At 40.8% G+C, this 20430-nt stretch overlaps 1 protein-coding gene across 1 annotated transcript in view; it reads left to right on the forward strand.

Annotated features, from left to right (window-relative positions):
• Positions 1–20430, forward strand: part of Col28a1 (collagen type XXVIII alpha 1 chain) — a 164635-nt gene that overhangs the window by 103584 nt on the left and 40621 nt on the right. The window lies entirely within an intron of this gene.

The raw sequence follows: 20430 nt of genomic DNA on the forward strand, positions 1-20430 counted from the left end.
AGAGTGGGTCAGTGGTGGGGCAGGAAGGCACAGGGAGTGGCCAGGGGGGTGGATTGGTAGAGCCTGCTAGTTCTAGCTTGCAATAGAAGTCTTAGGAGCCTCTGGGGTACTATTGGTACCCTAGCGTGAAGGATGGAAATATAAACTCTGCAGTGGAGTTTGAGAACTTCTTAACCCTCCAGGTGGTTCTCCTAGGCAGCCAGAGTGGCTATTACTGCTCTGGGCCCCGGGTCTTTGTTGCTGGAATTCACAGCCAGGTGCCTTCTACTTTGTGTTTGCTCAGGAGCACTGAGTTTATCTAATGAGGTGGAATTCTCAGGGTTTCCCTGTATCTAAGTAGAAAAGCTTCACTAATGACATACTAATTACTATGTAAACGTTCCCTTTTTCTGTTTCTAATATGTCGAGTTCATCTGTAGACTGTACCTCTTCACCTATCTATCCTTCTTTGTGCAACAAATCAGCAATTATTTATCACTTCATGAAAAATCGTAATTGCTAATCTAAACTATAGATAATCGAACTTCATTCTAAATGGGGAAACATTTAAAACAGCTGTTCTCAACCTTCCTAATGCTGCAACCCTTTGATACAGTTCTTCATATTGTGGTGACTCACAGTCATAAAATTATTTTTGTTGCTACTTCATAACTATAATTTTACTACTGTTATGAATCATAATGTAAACATCTGTGTTTTCCGATGGCTTTAGGCGACTCCTGTGAAAGGAAAGGGTCTTTTGACCACAAGGGAGTTGCCACCCACAGGTTGAGAACCGCTGATTTAAAACAAACTCTCAAAATAGCATAACTTAGTAAACAAGAGACAAAAGGCACCTAAAATAAATATGAAAGTCCTATGTTAGATTTAAACCACATACTTCTGTAGAGAGTGAGCTAAGTCAAGAGCAAAAATCACTGAACTGGTGTTAATCTTCCAATCCAAACACAATAACTAAAGTCTGCACGACGGGTCCTTTAAGTAACAGTTACTCACCTGCCAGGCTGAATTTCTAAGCAAAGACAGGATAGCATACTGTTGATAACATACAGGCACAGGAAAACCGTGGAACTCCACTTATTCATAAACTACATCACTCCACTTATTCATAAACCCCATCCTTAAATTCTGTGGTTGAAAGATGGTAGTGTCCTGTGGAAGTTTTTGTAAGAATTTTCTTAAGAAATATGGGGCTGGAGAGATAGCTCAGCAGTTAAGAGCTGTGGCTTCTCTTCCAGAGGAACTGGACTTGATTCCCAGCACCCACATGACAGCTCACAACTGTTTGTAACTCCAGTTCCAAGGGATCCAGCTGTCCTTGTGGGCACTGCACACAGGATGTGCAGACATGCAGGCAGAACACCCATATACATAATAAAAATGATTTAAAGATGAGAAAAGAGAAAGAAATACATATGAGACTCCTTGTCACCAACATGAGCTCAGTTTCCATGTCCTCTGAGCCTATCACCTCCACTTCTAAATCCGGTGTCAATTTTCTTCCTTCTATTTTCTGGGATTTACTTCCTGTATTCACACTGGAGAAACTTAGGTTGCATTCAGTTAATTCTTCTCACCAACCATGACTCATCTGGCTTTGGGCCCTTTCTTATGACCTTCAGGTTATGTGCCATGTTCACATCTACCCTGAGTGGAATTAGGTCACAGTACCTGGCATGACATGGTTTAAACTCCAAACCCAAACCACCACATTCCATATAAAATCCTATCAGCAATGAGATGAGGTGCTGGTCCTCCACTTAGGTCCGTGACCTGATGCTGCTTGCAAGGCTGAGTCGCAAAGCCTCCTTAGACATGTTGTTTTGCCTGGCTTCCAGCTAGCAGCTGGGCATGAATCCTTCCCTCAGCATGCCTTCCTCATTGTCCCGACCCACAGACACACAAAAGGGAGAGAACTCAAAGATAGAGTTGGCGTTTGAAGAGTACATAATAAATTATGTTTTAGTTTTTAGGACCATTCCTTGACATAGTTCTCTCACTTTCTAAGAATATTTGGGTCAATGAAGCTTGCACCTTTTGTTACACCTGCCCAAAGGCCTTGATGAGAACTCGGTCAACACTGGGTCTTGAACTGCATCCTGCTCTCCTGTAACTTCTCATCCACAAAGGAGATGGGACCAAGGCTGTGACCACAGAAGAGTTCTGCTTCAGCCTCACTGTGGTGCTGGAATGTTGGCTCCTTCCTTAGTCATGAGGTGGTAGGACATTCCAGTTGGGAAAGCAAGCAAAGAGCAGAGGTGGCCCTCCCAAACTCTTCATTCAACTCAGGAGTTGGCCTTCCTTGTTCAATCTGTCTCAGGGTCCTGATCAGCCAGACATTCTCTTAGCACCGTTTCTCAGAGGATCAGGAGGTCTTTAAAGTCCTTCCATACTTAAGAGCATTTCTGAAGTAGGTTTGTGCACTGAGTTCTGCTGTGACTTTTCCTATACACATATCATTTGTTCATGGAGGCAATGCACCTCTCGGCCACTGGCTTCAGCTCTTCACCTAGGCTTGGGCGGGACTAATCCGATCCAGCTGGTGGACTTCCCATATACTGTGTGTGGCCTAGGTTTCAGGACTGGCAAGTTTATTATCAGTGTTGAAACATTACCTTTGTGACTTGCTGGGAAATTTGGTGAATACTGTCTGACAGAGGCCCCAGTGTTTTCAGAGATGACAAATAGAAATTATCGCAATGCTCACACGGTCACTAGGCTAATAGATACTACAAGGACATCTAGGGACTGCAAATGAAGGGGACTAGTCAACAGTGGTGGATACTCAACCAATATGAGCAATGAAATATCGAACATTGAATTTGGCTTTTCTAGTCCCTGAGTATTGCATACACACCTTAGTTTCCTTATCTGAATAATGTGGATGATAATAGTATTGCCTCCTAAACTTTCTGTGAGGTGTAATTGAAATGGAACGCCACAGGAGGGATGATGCACTTGTTTGTAGGTGTGGTATGGATTTGCAGCTAATAATTATTACCTCTTCCTGCCTCTCTTCCCTCTCTGCCAAGTGCATGGCATTTTCTAGGAGAAAAGTCTTAGGCTCTAACATTCAAATTATTTGACTCCCTTAAATATAATATGTTAGTAGTACTAGTTTACATCGGGCTCTAGTGTTTGCTTGACCCCAAACGTGTAATAACTCACATAACAATGGTTAGCGGGCAATTTTCCTCCAAGAAGGATGTCTTCTGCTTCCGGTTTCCCCATTGGTGTTGGCTGGTGCCCTCTATCACTAACTCCTCACAGATACAAAGAGAGCGTGAGGAAAGGGCACACTCGCCTACTAAACATTCTGGCTAGAATGTGACACATATTATCTCTTTGCACAGTTCTGTTGTTGATATTGTTGTTATATGACTGTATTACTTGCAACAGAGGCAGGGAAAGGTAGCTTGATTGTGTATCCAAGAAATTAAAATAACCAAAGGTTTGGTGAAGTATTGACGGTGACCATCAATCATAATGTAGTCCTTTTCTAGGGAAGATGAGAAAGTTAAAGGTATTTGTTACTCTGAAGTATGCTGATGCTTTCAGAAGAAAACAGAAAACATGGGTAGTCTCTATGGCAACATAAAGGATACCAAGATATTCCTAATACTGTGAAGTATAGTACTTAGACTTATAGGTACTGAGTTTAGCAGCATCCTTTCATTCATCTCACAAAAGACAAATTGGAGTCTTGACAATCGTGTTTGTTTTGAGCAGGATGATGAGACTGACTTAGGGATTTTCTGAGAAGTCAACAGCTGGAGGAAGCTTGTGGTGGGGAGTGTAGGACTAGGATAAGAGAGAAGGTGCTCACCTGTATCTACAGAGGAGCCAGGAATCGAAGCAGGAAGCTGTTGAAGGGTGTTGAGAGCTGATGTTAAGGGGAAGGATAGAGCTTGTACAAAAAGCCTCATGTGAGGAGATAAAGAGGAGCCAGCAGTTAGGCCCATGTGGGAAGTCAGGGTAGGTTGGAGTCTTGAATTACTTGTAAGACCAGCAGCCTTCTTGAGGCTGGCATGCCTGTGCTAATGGACAGGTCAGCATAGCTTATGGGGCCTAGTGCAGCAGTACCCAGAAAATGAAAGGCTACTCCTGCTTGACATCTCTGACCCAGGAACTCAGGTTAGAACACAGGACTCTAAACATCTGGATTCTGTGTTTAAACTTCACGCCATTTCCTAGGTACATTTCTGTTGTTTTGCATCAATTATGTTGCAATAACTATTCATATAACCTCCAAATTTCTGGGGTTTTTTAGGGTATTTATTCTTGATTTTTTATGCATTTTTTTGTTTTGGTATTTTTGTGTGTCTTATTGTTTTTATTTTTTATACATTTTAATTAAAATATAATTACATCAGTGCTGTAGGGGGGTTTTACTCTTTTTTGGGGGGGCTGCCACCAAGCTACCAAATAAATTCACATGTGGAGGCTTATTCTTACTTGTGAATGCATGGCCTTAGCTTGGCTTAGTTTCTTGCCAGCTTTCCTTAATTTATTCCAACTACCTTTTGTCTCTGGGCTTTTTTCATTCCCTTACTTCTGTAAATCTTACTCTTACTCCATGCCTTGCTGTGTAGCTGGAAGGCTGGCTTCTGGCTCCTTCTCTGGCTGCTCCTAGATGTTAGCTCTCTCCTCCCAGTTTTCTCCTTCTTATATAAATTCTCTGCCTGCCCACCTCACCTATCCTTTCCCCTACCTTGCTATTGGCCAGTTCTTTATTAAACCATCAGGTGTTTTAGACAGGCACAGTAACACAGCTTCATAGAGTTAAACAAATGTAACATAAGCAAAAGTAACACACCTTAAAATATTATTCTACTATGCATCAGTTTCTCCTTTCCCTTTCCTCCTTCCAGTGTGTGTGTGTGTGTGTGTGTGTGTGTGTGTGTGTGTGTGTGTGTGCTTACATACATACAAATATATAAATATAACCTGCTGAGTCCATTTTTGTTGTTTGTATGTATATAGATATAGTTTCAGGGCTGACTACTTTGCACTGGGTAACCAGTTAGGGGGTTTGGACCTGGGAGGCTAGTTCTTCCTCTCTTGGCAATCATTGCTTGCCCGTAGCTCCTTGTGAGGACGTGGGACCCCTGTGCGATTTCCCCCTTCTGTGTTAGTGTATCTGTTGATACTGGTATTGCTCCAGTCTGTGTAGTTGGTCATTTCTATGAGAGGCTGTTTCATAGCAGACTTCCTGGTGTTTGACTCTTCCAGTCCCTTTGCCCGGTCTGCTGCAGTGTTCTCTGAGCCGTAGATAAAAGAGTTATGCTGTGGATGTACACAGCTGGGTCCTCCATGATCCACTGATCTCTGCAGTGTATACAGTTCTGGTTTTCCATAATAGTCTCAATTTGCCATAAAAGGTTTCTTACATGGGGGTGGTAGCCACACTCATCTGTGGGGATAAGATTTAGAATGTACTTAGTAATTATGCTGTTAGCAAAGTGATAGTAGTAGATTCTCTTCTAAAGTCCATGACCTGACTAGCCCTAGGAGGCTGGCTAGATTTCTAGTACCAGGCATGACTTCCCTCCTGTAGAAGGGCCTTAAGTCCAATTAGACAGCTGTTGGTTACCACTGACATGTGAGTGCCACTGTATTAGTTAGGGTTTCTATTGCTGTGAAGAGACACCATGACCGAGGCAGCTCTTATAAAGGAAAACATTTCATTGGGTGGCCTGCAGTTCAGAGGTTCAGTCCATTATCCTCATGATGAGACATGGCGGAATGCAGGCAGATGTGGTGCTGGAGAGGTAGCTGAGAGCTCTACATCTTGCACAGGCAACAGGAAGTGGTCTCAGATGCTGGGTGTGGCTTAAGCATATATGAGACCTCAAAGCCCGCCCCCACAGTGACACACTTCCTCCAATAAGGCCATAACCACTTCACCCTCCTAATAGTGCTACTCCCAACCCAATGAGCTTATGGGGGCAATTACATTCCAACTATGAGAGTCACACTGCACTCTCTGGGATGGATATCTTGCCATGCTGGCCATTGTGCTTCATCAGCCTCACATCTTGGTAGGACTATTAATTGCTTACCTCCCAACAGCTGGTATAGTATTTTCTGGTACTATGGAAGCTAGACTGCAGAAAGGAGGCTTTCAGGTTCGATCCAGCATGGATAAGCTGAGTCCTGTGTCCTAAGTGTACAGTGTCTTCAGCAATAGGGACTTACCTTCAAGCTCCGAGAGGCAACAACAGCAACAGCCATAGTCTACATCGTTTTGGGAGTTACTTGGACTTTGGTGCTAAAAATTTCCTGGTGTTTGAACTTAAAAGTTTTCTTTCCACTTCTGTAAGTAAATAAACAGCAGTATAAAAAGTAGAAAGTTACACCCAGCTGGGATGGTACTGTCACTCCATTCAATTTTCATTCATTTCAGAAATTAAATAGAAAAAGTAAATGATACAGTTAACAGCATGGTGTAGGTGTGTGCACACCTGTGTGTGTGTATGTGTGTGCGTGCACAAGCATGTGACTTGTCTTTGGATTAATCTTGGATGCTTACCCTTATTGTTATTTTTTAAATGATTTATTTACTTGCCTTGGTGCATCTGTGTAAGGGTGTTGGATCCTCTGGAACTGGAATTACAGACTCTTGTGAGCTGCCATTAGGTGCTGGGAATTGAACCAGGTCCTCTGGAATGGCAGTCAGTGCTCTTAACTGCTGAGCCATCTCTCCAGCACCTTCCCCCCCCCCATTGTTATTTTTGAATTCACACTCTAATTCCCCTACACAGAAAGAAAGAGAAGTAGAAACCACAGAGCCCCTGCATATTGGTATATGCCTGTAATCACAGCACGGAGAGACTGGGACGGGTGAACTAAGTTTGAGGACAACCTCCTAGTGAAATCATGTCAAATGAAAAACAGCTGAAGGTAAAATGTTGCTACAGTTTGGGGTTATACCTACAAAACAAACAAACAAACAAACAAAAACAAAAAAACAGCAACAACAACAACAAAACTGGCAAGGGAGGTAGGAGCTAAAAATTGATCCTTGGAATTGGCAATCCAAGTTCACATGGCTCATTTTCACGTGGAAGGCATTCCCACATCTTCATAGTGGTACAATTGCTTCCTAAACCAAACAGAAGCTAGTCATAGGGACAGTAAGCCAGCACCAACTGTGGAGCATTTGGTCGGGTTGCTGACATCGGGAGTGCTGGTGTTGTTCAGTGGGATTGGCACTGAACCGTTTGTGGTTTCCACTTGCTAGTTCACACTTGCATGCTCTTTGGGGCCAAATCCTTTTTATTCTGTCCAGCCAGTGAGGAATAAGGATGACTCTGCCCCACCTTATCTCCCCCCTCCTCTAAATCTGAGGCTATTACTAGGTGATTTCTTTCTTCCAACTTCATTTTCCATTTTTCCTTTTCTAAAACTTAAGACAGTGTCTTATATAGTCTAGGCGGACCTTGAGCTCCCAATGCCGCCACGGACAGCCTTACATTTTGAATCCTTCTGTCTTCCCCTCCCAAGTGCTGAAGTACAGGCCTGAAGCACCAGGCTCCACACGGTCTCTGGTCTCCTTTGCAGTGACCCGTTCTCCAGATCAAAGCTGGGATGAAAAGCCGGACGGAGCTCTCACATGAGTGGAGCTGGAGTCATTACTGTCAGCTCCTCGGTTTTTGTTGGTTTGTTTTTGTTTTTTGTTCATATCCTGTAAACAAGGCTCTGGGCAATGATCTGTGACCATCACCAGTTTGCTTCCCTACGACCACACTCTTTACACTGCAGGGAACTTAAAGAAAAATCAAACCCCAAAGTGCTTTTGTCAAAGTTAATATGGCACCCTACTCCACAGTTTCACAACATTTCCCAATTCCAAAAGGAAAAAAAAAGTCAAAACAGCTGTTAGCTTGGTCCTGGAGATGAGCAACTGTACAATGGTGTGCTTATACCAAATGCTGAAAAAAAAAAAGATTTCAAATAATGTCAAAAGCTAGAAAATTATGTAAGACATTTCATTTGAGCTGGTATATATTTAAAAGCTCTACCATGCTATAATAGTGTATAATTTATAATGACAGTAAGCCAGTGGGAAATACTTCTTTCCCTCTCCTCCCTCATCTCTCCTTCCTATCCACTGTCCTCCTACACACCCACTGATATCTGTCTAATGTGTCAAGAAACTGTACTATCTATCTCTATCTATCTATCTATCTATCTATCTATCTATCTATCTATCTATCTATCTATCTATCTATCTCCCCTTCATTTTTGTAACAGATAGCATCCCTACAAACCCAAGTTTAGTAGCGGCATGGATGCATTTTTTTAGCTGCTGTTACTGTCTTTATAGCCTATGAGTTTTACTATTAAAAATTTACAAAAACCTTTCTTCTATCATCAATGCCTGGTAGTCATTTATTAGTGTGTATTTCCCCCTCACCTTTTAGCAAGGTAAGAGGTACTTTACTGCTCAGAGCTTAGAGCTCCTAGTGAGAGCTGGGGCCATGTGCCTTTGTATTCAAGTGTTGCTGTCCCAGGAGTTAGGACACTAAACCATTCCCAGGATCACCCAGGGCTGCTCTTCCACACGTTCCTGGACCACTCAAAATTGAATTTGCATGTTCTTGTTAATCCTTGTCTCTTAAAGATTCGGGGTGCTTGAGGGACTTCTCTCCCTGCTAATCCACCACTGGAAGAGACAAGAGTATAAAAGCAGTTGTTTTCCCCAAGTGCAGTGAGTGACCTTTGAGAAGAGAGATTTCTTAGAAATTACAGCAGGGTCCAGCTGGTGCCTGAGGCTGGCCTTGGGAGAGGCTGGCCTTGGGAGAGGCTGGCCTTGGGAGAGGCTGGCCTTGGGAGAGGCTGTACACCCGCATGTACACATCAACAGGCTTATCAACTCATTGGGGTTAGTTTGCTGAAGGCTGGATAGACTTTATTACACTACAAACGTCTCTGCGCAGTTGATGAGAAGCCCACAAGCTATGCTAACTTTTACTGTTTTTGGAGTTGATCTTAAGAAGGTTACAGTAGTTGTTTTTTTAGTATTAGCAACTTTTATATATGGCTTCTCATTTGAAATATAAATATAAGAGGGAGGAAATTAAGTTCTAGGTGAAGGTCATTAGAATCCACAGCAAAGGGACAGTTGTAATTCTTAATGAGAACTCATAGTTAAAGCTGGCCGACCATAAAGATAACTTCAGAGTACTCTTTCCTTCATCTTGTGAAGAATTCTCTCAATGTAGTTAATGTTCTTGGGGTGGGAACCATGAGTCACCACACAGGAACCAATGTCTCTCTGCCCCAGGCTTTACAACAGGGAGAATCGAGGGCACTCAAACCTAGTGCCTCTTTGAGACTCAGAGCAGGAACAAGGAAGAAAAAGAAAGAAAAGAGATTAATTGTTGACATTCGTACTTTTCACATTATTAGTTTGGAAATTACACAATATGTCCTCCTCCTTTTCTAATATTTACTTTTGATTAAGATATTGACATCCAGTCCAGTGTTGGTACTACACGCCTTTAATCCCAACACTTAGGAGGTAGAGGCAGGTGGACCTCTGTGAGTTTGGGGCCAGCCTGGTCTACAGAGAGAGTTCCAGGACAGCCAGGACTGTTACACAGAGAAACCTATCTCAAAAAAAAAAAAAAAAAAAACACAAAAAACACAAACAAATAAACAAGATATTGACATCCATACTCTAAAGGTACTTTTACCAACAATGATAAGGGAAGTGTTAATTCCTTACCCTACTCTGATACTGTTATTTCATATCTTAATTTTATCTGCTCAGGACAAGATTTTATTTCTTAAAACAATCCTCACGGTTTATTTAGATTGATCCATGCATTTATCATTCTCTTGAGTCCATTTTTATGTCTCAGGATTGGAATCACTCTCCTTCTACCTCAATCACAACCAAGAGCTTTCTTTACAAACAGGTCTGTCCGAATGACTCCCTGCTTGCCTTATTTGAAAAGATCTTTCCTCTGTAATATCTTCCCCAAATACATTTTCCCCTGTGTAGAATCTAGGTATATAGATTTTTCTCTCAGTGCAAAGAGTTTTCTCTGACATTTGATACTCATTACTGATCTGAAGAAGCCATCAGTCTGCTTCTTCCATGGTAATTTGTACTTCCTCTGATTTGGAGGGTTTTCTTTCTCTTTCATTTGGTGTTTAGCTGTAGAGTGTGTGTTTAATAGATGCAGATTTGATATAATTCTTGATTTTTAGACTATATCTTTTATTATTTCTAGAAGATTCTCTATCTTGTCTTCAGACATACTTTTGGCCCAGTTTTCCTTCTCCTTGACCCCCTTTCCTAGCCCCTCTGGAACTTCAGTTAGTTAAACCTTTTGGCCTTTTCATATTTTCTGTCTCACCTTTCTGAGCTATGACTAATATGTTCTAGTCTGCTTTCCAGTTCCCTGGAAAGTCTTTTTTTTTTTTTTTTTTTTTTTTTTAAGCTGCATCAAATCTGTTTTGGGAAAGAATTTACTCTCCTCAATTAAAACACTTCCATTGTCTCCCTGGAACATTTCTAAATATAAATAGTAAACAATGATAATAATGTAAGCTGCTCTGAGTGGATGCTGTTTCCTATGTGACTCTGCATCTCTCTGCCTCTCTATACAATATGATGAGGGCATCATGTTTCTCCTCTTGTTTCTGAAAATGCTTTCACTCCTTCTCTTGGACTGTGCTCTGTTGTCTCTTCTCCCTTGGCATTTGACACGACAGGTTCCTTCTCTTCATGTGAGCCTTAGCTGAAGAATGATCTCCATAGCAACACCATCCCTGACCACACTCCCTTCTCTTTATGGAATTCAGGGTCATTCTATTTTCCTGCTTTATTGTTTTTAATGACATGATCGGCCTCTGAAAATATTTACTTGTTTCATTTGATTTATTATCTGTCTTCTTTTAGGAAAAGGAGATCTAGGAGAGTAAAGATTTTGTTACTTTGATTTGTGCTTACATCCCCTAGCACCTAAATCAGCGTCCAGTATACAGTTGGCCAATCAATATTTACTTGAAGAATAAATGAAGTAATACTTGAGTAAACATATGGAGAAAAGTTTCGTGCTATGTGATAATAGAGTTTCTCCTGAAGCTATACTATGTGACCTTCAAAAACAAGTCATTCATATATACTATAACTCAACAATTACAGAATTCTGCCACTAGTGGGACTTTAAACTTGTGAAATGAGTTTTTTTCTGTATCCTAGTGTTTAGTTGTGTAATTACTTCGCTTTTCTGGGTAGATACACTTGGCCTATTGGAGGACATTTTCTTGGAAGAAAGATTTAGCTTTTTTGACTGTATGGTTGTGGTCACAGTATCTATTACTATTACAATAGGATCACAGCAAATACACTAAAAAATGTCTTTGTTTGCTATGAAAAAATCTGAGGGCATTGGATCTGTCTGTTCAGTGTGGTTCTGCTCAGTGATCATAGGGCATACATTCAGTAAATTCTTGATTGAACCTACTCATACAGATTTCTTTCTTTCTTTCTTTCTTTCTTTTTCTTTTTTTGTTTGTTTTTCGAGACAGGGTTTCTCTGTGTAGCTTTGCGCCTTTCCTGGAACTTGCTTTGGAGACCAGGCTGGCCTCGAACTCACAGAGATCCTGCCTCTGCCTCCCGAGTGCTGGGATTAAAGGCGTGTGCCACCACTGCCCGGCTTCTCATACAGATTTCTATGACCAATGTTTTACCTATCATTGATAGATGACAGAGCAGTGGCCTGTCACTAGATCTTCCAATCACTGCTAATGTTATACATTCCATGGCCATTCTAGGTTAGTAAATTAGAAGGAAATGAGATACTGAGCGCTAGCTGCTTCTTAGGGAAGTTTAGGGAAGGGGCAAATTCCTATTTGTAGAGATGACATTTAAAGAGCAGTACTAACACATTCATTACAGTCCGCTGTGCTGGCACAGAGAGGAGCTTTGATAATGCTGCTTTGGCTTCTGTAAGCTATGCCTTCAAAGCAGAAAATAGGGTTTTCATCTACTAGAATACTAGTCTCTGTTCAAAGTTCCCCAACTGGCTTCTGTTGATTTTGAAAAATGTAATTAGTTGAGCTAATAGTTCCCTTTCTGATTTTATGCTAGTTTTACAAAGAAATTAATCTTCCATAAACCTCCATCTCTCTTCCCTTCCTAAATTACCTTACTGGAGTGACTTTGTAAGGTCAACCATTATATTTGTTGTGCTTTTCTGCCATGCATGTATTTAGATAATAATATACTTACACTCTTTGCCAGAGTGGCAAGACCAATCATCTTAATATGCTTTTCAAAATGGAACTTTCTTCCATTTTGCATATCAGAAAAAATCAGTTTGCATATAATTATAAAGTCAGCTCTCCTTCCTGCTTGAAATAAAGGATGCTGACCCCACTGGCTAATTCTGGCTAGTTGCACAAAGCTTTATTTCAGCAGTTCATTCAATAAAGGTTTTTGAATGTATATAACATTCCAGGCTCCATTTTAGGTACTGGATATATCATAACAAAAGTGGTAAAGGTTCAGGACCTATGGGAACTGCATCTTGTTGGCAATAAATACAATAAGTCAGGAAGTTACAGAGCATGTTTGCAGATGAATATGACGAAAAGAGAGAGAGGGGAGAAGGAGGAGGATGTGGAGGAGGAGGAGAAGAGTGTGAAGACATTTTAAGTGGATTGCCTTGTGGATCTGGGAATGGCCAGGATGAAGGAAGAGTTCTGCAAAGTTTCTGTAGGTAGGAGGGTACTTGGAGTGTGCAAAGAAGAGCAGAAGGATAGCCTGGCTGGAAATGCCATCCAGGAAGTAATAGCAGTGGGTTGGGGAAGGATGTGTAACCCTTCAGGCTTGTGGGATCCTTGGCTTTCCTCAACAGTGAAGTTGGGAAGGAAGCACTTGCTGGGTTTGGACAGAGTTGTGGTGCAGTCTTACTCTCTGTGTGGAAGACCTGCGATCCTCTGCTGAAGATAGACTGTCCCACGGCCAGGACTGCAGACTAGCAAAGGAATCCAGGGGACATGGTAGGGGCTGGAGGGAAGGAAAATATGCAATTATATTTCAATTAAAAATAAAATGAACCACTGGGTTTTCAGCTACTGAGCTACACTAGGACACGTTTCTACAGGGACTACCACAAAGCAAAGCTCCTAACCTGGGTGTGTATCTGAATATGCAGCTATCGAGAACACGACTGGAATCCATCGCTTTTCCCCTCTGCTCTGTTTATGATCATCAGCTACTAAGCTGTTATCAGTAAGATTCCCAGATGTAGGGCACAGCTAACAGAAGGTCTGTCTGCCATATTTGACTTCCCTGTCAAAGCTCAACGAAGAGGTATTTATCTTCTATTGCTTAGCAACAAACACTTTAAAGTGCATTTCATATTTTAAAGTTCATTTTATTTATTTATTTATTTATTTATTTATTTATTTATTTATTTATTTATTTATTTGCTTACTTTTGGTTTTTTGAGACAGAGTTTCACTGTGTAGCCCTATCTGTCCTGGAACTCACTCTGTAAACCAGACCTGCCTCTGCATTGCAGTTCTCAGATTAAAGATGTACATCACCACTCCCGCTTAAAGTTTATTTTATTTTTAATTAAAATATAATTACACAATTTCCTTCCCTCCAGCCCCACCATGCCCCCTACCATGCTCCTTTTCAAGTTCATGAACTTATTCCTTCGTTCTTATTGTTATAGACATATATGAATACATATATAAATACAACCTGCTAAGTTCATTTAGTGTTGCTTATATATATGTTTTTAGGGCTGATCACATAGTGCTAGGTAACCAATTAGAAGGACTCACCTCTGAGGAAGACAAATTCTCCCACTCTGGGGAACTTAATTGCCTGTAGCCCTTCATTTAGTGGTGGATCTCATGAAATTTTCCCTATCCACAAGGCATGTGAGTTGGTATTGTTTTGTTCTGGCCTTATTTTATCAGCCATATTGATGAGATTTCATGGGTCTAGTTTCCCTGTTATATCAAAAGACATAACCTGAAAGCAAACTTCCTGGTTCTTACAATCTCTCTGTTCCTTTTTCTGTGATGTTCCCTGAACTTTAGGTGTAGGGGTTGTGATATGGGTGTATCAGTTGGGGCTGGGCATTCCATGGCCAGTTGTTCTCTGCGTTTTGATCACTTGTGGCATTCTGTAACCATCTCCTGATGCTGCACAAAGAGCTTTTGTTGATGAGCAGTGAGAACCACACTTACCTGTGGGAATAAGGATAAGCAGTTAGAATGCAGTTAAGAATTTTGATTGTTTAGGAAAATGGCAGCAGTAAGGTCTCATCTAGGATCTGTGGCCTCACTAGCCATGAGTAGTTGGTTAGGTCTCTAGTACCAGGTATGGTTTCCTCCATTATGTGAACCTTAAGTCCAATCAGAGAGCTGTTGGTTACCTCTAGGATATGAATGCCACTATTGTACTGTTAGGAGTATCTTACTATGATGGTCACTGTTGTGGTTCATAGGTGTCACAGTTGGGTAGAATTATTTGTTGCTTCCCTCCCTTGGCAGCTTGCATAGCACCTTTTAGTATTATGAAAGCTAGTTTTCAGGAAGGAAACTTTCATGTCAGATTTAGTTCAAATCCTGAGTCCTGTGTCTGAAGCACATGGTATTTTCAGTAACGGGATTTACCTTCAGTTTCTGTGAGGCAAGCAAGAGCAACAGAAGTAGCTTGTATTGTTTGGGGAGACTTTGGGATTCACCTGACCTACAACCTAAAGGAGGTATCTCATGCCTGGTACTCGGATTTTTGTTAGATAATATTTATGGCTCTTGGAAGAATAATTTCATCCCAGGTGGTGTGCCTTTGAATCCTATCTATCTATCTATCTATCTATCTATCTATCTATCTATCTATCTATCTATCATCTATCTATCTGGCTATCTATCTGGCTATCTATCTATCTATCTGGCTGGCTATCTATCTATCTGGCTATCTATCTATCCATCCTTTATCTATCTATCATCTATCTATCTATCTATCTATCTATCTATCTATCTATCTATCTATCTGGCTATCTATCTATCCATCCTTTATCTATCCATCTTTTTATCTATCTATCTATCTATCTATCATCTATCTATCTATCTATCTATCTATCTATCTATCTATCTATCAATCATCTATCTAATTTTAGATAAACATAACTCCCTATGACTTTTCAAGTATCCCAGTGTTATCCCTACTCCTTTCTCTCCCCCTGTGTTGTTCGCCCTCTCTCCTCCCCATTTAAAGCTTCCCCTTGTCTTTCCCATTTTCTTCTTCATATTTCCTGTATCCTTCTTTTTATAATTTACTGAAACTGTATTGGAAAGAACTTGTCTTATATAGTGCAATTAGGTGTGTACTTCTTAATAAACTTCATCCATAGTAAATGTGGGTGTGAATATATTATCCCAAGTTCAGTTTATGATTTAAAAATCATTTGTGTGTTTATTCATCAAGAAAATAAGTGTTTTATTTTTAAGAAGGTTTTCAACGTACACTGATAGAGACCAGCTTCAAAATTCAGCAAGCACATATGACATGGGCATCCATTCTTGAGTCTTCTCAGTCCCTCAGCTCTTGAAGATCTAGTCATACTGAGTACCTTTAAGTTCCCTGTGACATCTTGGTTCCCTGGTCCCAGTGCTGTGTGTCAGCTGATCCCGTTTTGCAGGGAGATTCCCTTAGCATCCTACTTCACCAGGTAAACTCTGGTCAGTTGTCAGGGCTCGTGGTATACAGTACCTCCTCTGAAAGCCTCTGTTTCCTTAAGCCTGAGTTCTGTTTGGGTTCCGTGGAACTTTAGGTCATCCCAGCATAGCTCTTCCCATGCTCTTATTGTTCGTTTTCTACCTAAACACCAGATGCTGAGATAGCAGATACCTTGGTTTATAGTTAGATCTGGACCACCTGATGTAGTCCTGGTACAGAGCAAGTACTGTTCAATACAAAAAGAGGAAGTCCTCACCATACTTTTCCCCAATATCTTTAATTCTGCTCGTCTTTCAGAGAAAATATTAATGAGCATATTATGTGCTAGGTACTGATCTAGGTGCAGGAAGTAGACATGTCTATTACACCAAAACCCATTCTTTTTTATTAAATGAAAATATCAAAACATACAGTGGGTTAGGAAGATGTCTCAGAAGGTAAAGGTGTTGCCACTAAGACTGGCAACCTAAATTTGATCCCAAGGACTCAGGTAGTGACCTCCACAAGTTGTCCTCTGATCTCCACATGCATTCATACATGTCACCACACACGCATACACATGCACGTGCGCGAGTGCGCGTGCACATGCACACACACACAATAAATAAATCAATAAATAAGTAAATAAATAAATAAATAAATGCAAAAAATTACATAGCAGAAGAGAAAAAGAAAGGGAGCTGACCTGTGGAACTGGATTTCTTGCCTTTATCTTAGAAAGATACCAAACAAGGCAACATTATTACATTATTAGGCATTTGACCTGATACTTATTTAAAACCTGGTAGAGTTGGTTCCAGCATTTTTACCTCATGGTGAAAATTACAAGTTCATATGGTCTAATTCTCTAAACTTCAGTTAAAAGCATTTTTCTTTAAATACAAGATGTCTGCCACACTCATGCTCTCATAGGCTAATATGGTGATGGGCTATGTTTGTTTCAAAGGTTGGTATGTAATGTAGGATTGAGAATTAATAATACTGAATTCATGTTCTAAAAGGAGTCTAAACCATGCACTAAAGAGAGTATATTCCTTCAGAGTCAGAGCACATGTTTATAATTTATCATTTCTCATTAAAAATGGGGCCAGCGTTGCAGCCAGCCTCATTAAGAGGAAACAATGTTGACGTTTAACCTTGGTACTTCACTGATGAGATTGTGAACTGGAAATAATCTTAATCATGTCAACCACTGTGCAAAATAAATGGTTTACCAGGGTAACCAGCTGAATTAATGGTTACTCAATCAATTTTTTTTCTTTTTTTAGACAAGGTCTTGGTGTGTAGCATTGTAGCCTTGGCTGGCCTGGAACATGCTATATAAACCAGCCTGGCCTCAAACTCACAGAGATCCACCTAGCTCTGCTTCCTCAGTGCTGGGATTAAAGGTGTCATTACAATGCCATTGGGAGATTTTTAAAACAAAAAATATAGGGAAGAGACTCTCATTGAAAGAATTTTACATTAGTTGTTTTGCTCATGTTGTCAAAATGCTCCCATATTAAAAATGTTCATTATCATTTTCCCCAAGTGGTCCTTGGCACTCAGTGCTGTATGTCTGTCAGTGGAAACCCAGGCAGTAGGCAGAAGGAACTGGAGGAGTCTTCAGTTACAGTTTGGGGACAGAATCCATGGCTGGCACATTCAAGGATTGTCAATAATGGTTTGACTAGAGTGCATCCAACTTTGAGGCTAGGAGAGGTGAGAGGTGTGAACAGCTTAGCCCAGGGTGTCAGAGTGGGGTGCTAACAGGTGGCTGGGGTCTGCATTGGATGTAGGATATAGTACAAAGAAAAGAATGGAGAGATATTAAGATCGAGAGCCTGGATGAATGAAAGGGTGGAGTTGCCATCTTCTGAGGTGAGAGACAAAAGGGAGAATGGGTGTGAGAAGGAGAGTAGGACTTGGAGGCTTAACTCTGGGTCTCTAAAGATAAACTTCCCCTGGAGCTGCTCAGGAGGAACTGGGGAGAGGAATCTCAGTTTCAGGGGAGGGGACAGGGCGGGTCAGGGCAGGACATACAACTCGTGTCTCACAATACAGATGACAATTAAATTCTTGAGCTAGGTAAGACCTACAAGGGGAACAAAGCACAGCACCCCTAAGCATTTGGAGGGTGACAGGAGGAGGGAGAAGATCCAGAGAAGGCCGGTGGTTGAGATGAAGTAGCAGTGGTGTGGAAAGAAATCCCGTGGCACCCGGAAGCCAAGTGAAGATAAGTTTTGAGGACGGTGGTGTCGGTGCTGCTGTTTAGATGAAAACTGGGACACAATCAGGAGAACTGGAAATGTGGAAGTCACTGGTGACCCTGACAAGAGCTGTTCACGTACACATGGGGACAGGGGCCTAACTGATGAATCTGGATCCAGGGACTGTGGAGAATATTTGTATTATCTTTATCCTTTTCCCATGAGTTTAAAAGCATTTTAAAATGTTTAAAAATTGAGAGTGATAAGAAAGGAAGTGAAGACAGAATTTACAGGCAACATTTGGGAAATAGGACATAGAACCAGAGTAATGGGAAATCATGTGTGTGATTAAGGAAGGTATTTTTTTTAAGGTGAGAGACATCATAGTGTGCTGTGTAGTGATGGGAATAGCCTTGAAAACAAAAGTCTGTGATGCCAACGAGAATGGAGTCCCTCCCTATATCTTATATTTTTGGTTGTGAGCCTAGCCTTTAATGGCTGAGCCATCTCTCCAGCCCCCCTCCCCATATCTTAAACGTTCAGATCAGTAATGATTTCTTCTACCCCTCCTCCCCCCTGCCACCACCCAACTCAAGAATCAATTCTACAGCATTCTTAATGACAATCTGTTTGGGGCATTCTTGGGAACAGAAGCTTTCTTCTGTTGTTGTATGTTTTTCAATGACTATAACAAATTCAGGAGACTTTCTTACTTTAAATAAGGTAACAAGGCATACCCCTTTTTACACTGGTACACCTCATACCATTCAGCCTCGTAAAACTCCCCTCCCTCTTCCGTCCTGCCCCATGGACGTTATCACTGCTCATAGCATGGTGCAGTCTCTGTGCCTTTCTTTCCATTAGATGTGCATATTCACACATAGGTGAGTGGACTCTTTTAAAATCAATCTGTCCTGTGCTCCCAGCTTCATTTTCTTCTCTTGCTTAACATAACAGGGACACTCTCGAAATCAATGTATATTTTGTTGTATAGTAGTTCATAGATGGATGTAAAGTTTTATGTACCCTTGCCCACCTTAAACAGTGTTAGAGAGCTTCTCACGGTTTCTCATTCTTGTTTGAAGATTTGCTCTCCACCCTGTTCTGTAAGGTACGTTCTTAGAGCTGACGCTGCCCTCGCCTGGGATGGCCCTCTGCCTGCCGTGGCATTTTTCTGTTGCTGTTAATTCTTTGATGTGGTTTTTTACTTCACTTTGTACATGAGTGTAGGCTTATAAAAATCTGGGGGAATGCAAGTCCATCATCCATATATTTGTCACTTTTCCTGTTAAGCTTTCATAGGAGTTCATGATTTACCCTTAAAGCAGGCACAGTGCAGCAAAACCCCAAGTTAACAAATGAGTTTTCTTTTAGGATTTGTTTTAGTAAGAGACTGTGACTCCACAAATCTTTTCGTGGCTTTACTGTTTTGCTTGACCTCAGATGCTGTGTGTACATCTAAGCTTCCGGGTTAGCGAATCAGTTGTCACTGAGTAGTTAATGAAGAAAATCTAGCAGAGTTTTGCTGAGACACTCAAGAGAGAAGTTTCCTTTTGTGAGTAAGTTTGGCTGTTCTGAACTCAGTGAGAGAGAAAACTGCATATAGATGAACGAGCTGGAGGATTGCCTGCAGGAAGTGTTTGTCATAAGGCTCGTCCATACTTTATTTAAAGAATACATAGGACTTTAATCCCTAGAGCATATAAAAAAAAAATGAACGTTGAAAGACATCTTCTGAGAAGTGACTCAGATGCTGGAGCCCAGTAATTCCTATTGTCAGAAAGATGGACAGATATTTCTTATGTAACCACAGTATGGGAATTACTGCTCTAAAGATACAGAGCCCTAAAAGGATTTGTTTTATTTTAAAGTTTTATTGAAATTCAGTCACATACTACACAATCTACTCCTTTAATGTATTCTTGGGTGCTTAATTTTTTTTAGCATGCTCACATAACAGCACAACTGTCATTACCACCTAATTTTGAATGTTTTCATAATCCCCCAAATAAAGCACATGGCCCTTGGCGGCCACTGCCCATTACCTCCTGTTGAACTATCAGCCCTGGCAACCGCTAATCTTTTTATCTTCATAGATCTCCCTATTTTGAGTGTCTTACATAAACCAAATTATGATATGTGCACTTTTCTGACCAGCTTTTATAATAGAACATAAAGTTTTCAAAGATTGTTCATGATGTATCAGACCTTTCTTTTTAAATCAAATAATAATACATTGTGTAAGTATATTACCTTCTGTTTATCCATTTTTCCACTGATGTACATATTAGTGTGTCTCTATTTTTGATTTTTATATATAACACTGCTATGGACATACATAAGCTAATTATATATACATATATATACATATACACACACATATATGCATTTTGTTCTTGTTGCTTATTTGGTGTTTTGAGACATGATCTCTCTATGTAGCTCTGGATGGCTTCCCAAGTGCTAGGATTAAAGGCATGTGCCACCATGTCCAGCTGTATATATGTATTTTAATTTCAC

This window comes from Peromyscus maniculatus, chromosome 3 (assembly GCF_049852395.1).
Source record: "Peromyscus maniculatus bairdii isolate BWxNUB_F1_BW_parent chromosome 3, HU_Pman_BW_mat_3.1, whole genome shotgun sequence".
Lineage (NCBI taxonomy): Eukaryota > Metazoa > Chordata > Mammalia > Rodentia > Cricetidae > Peromyscus > Peromyscus maniculatus.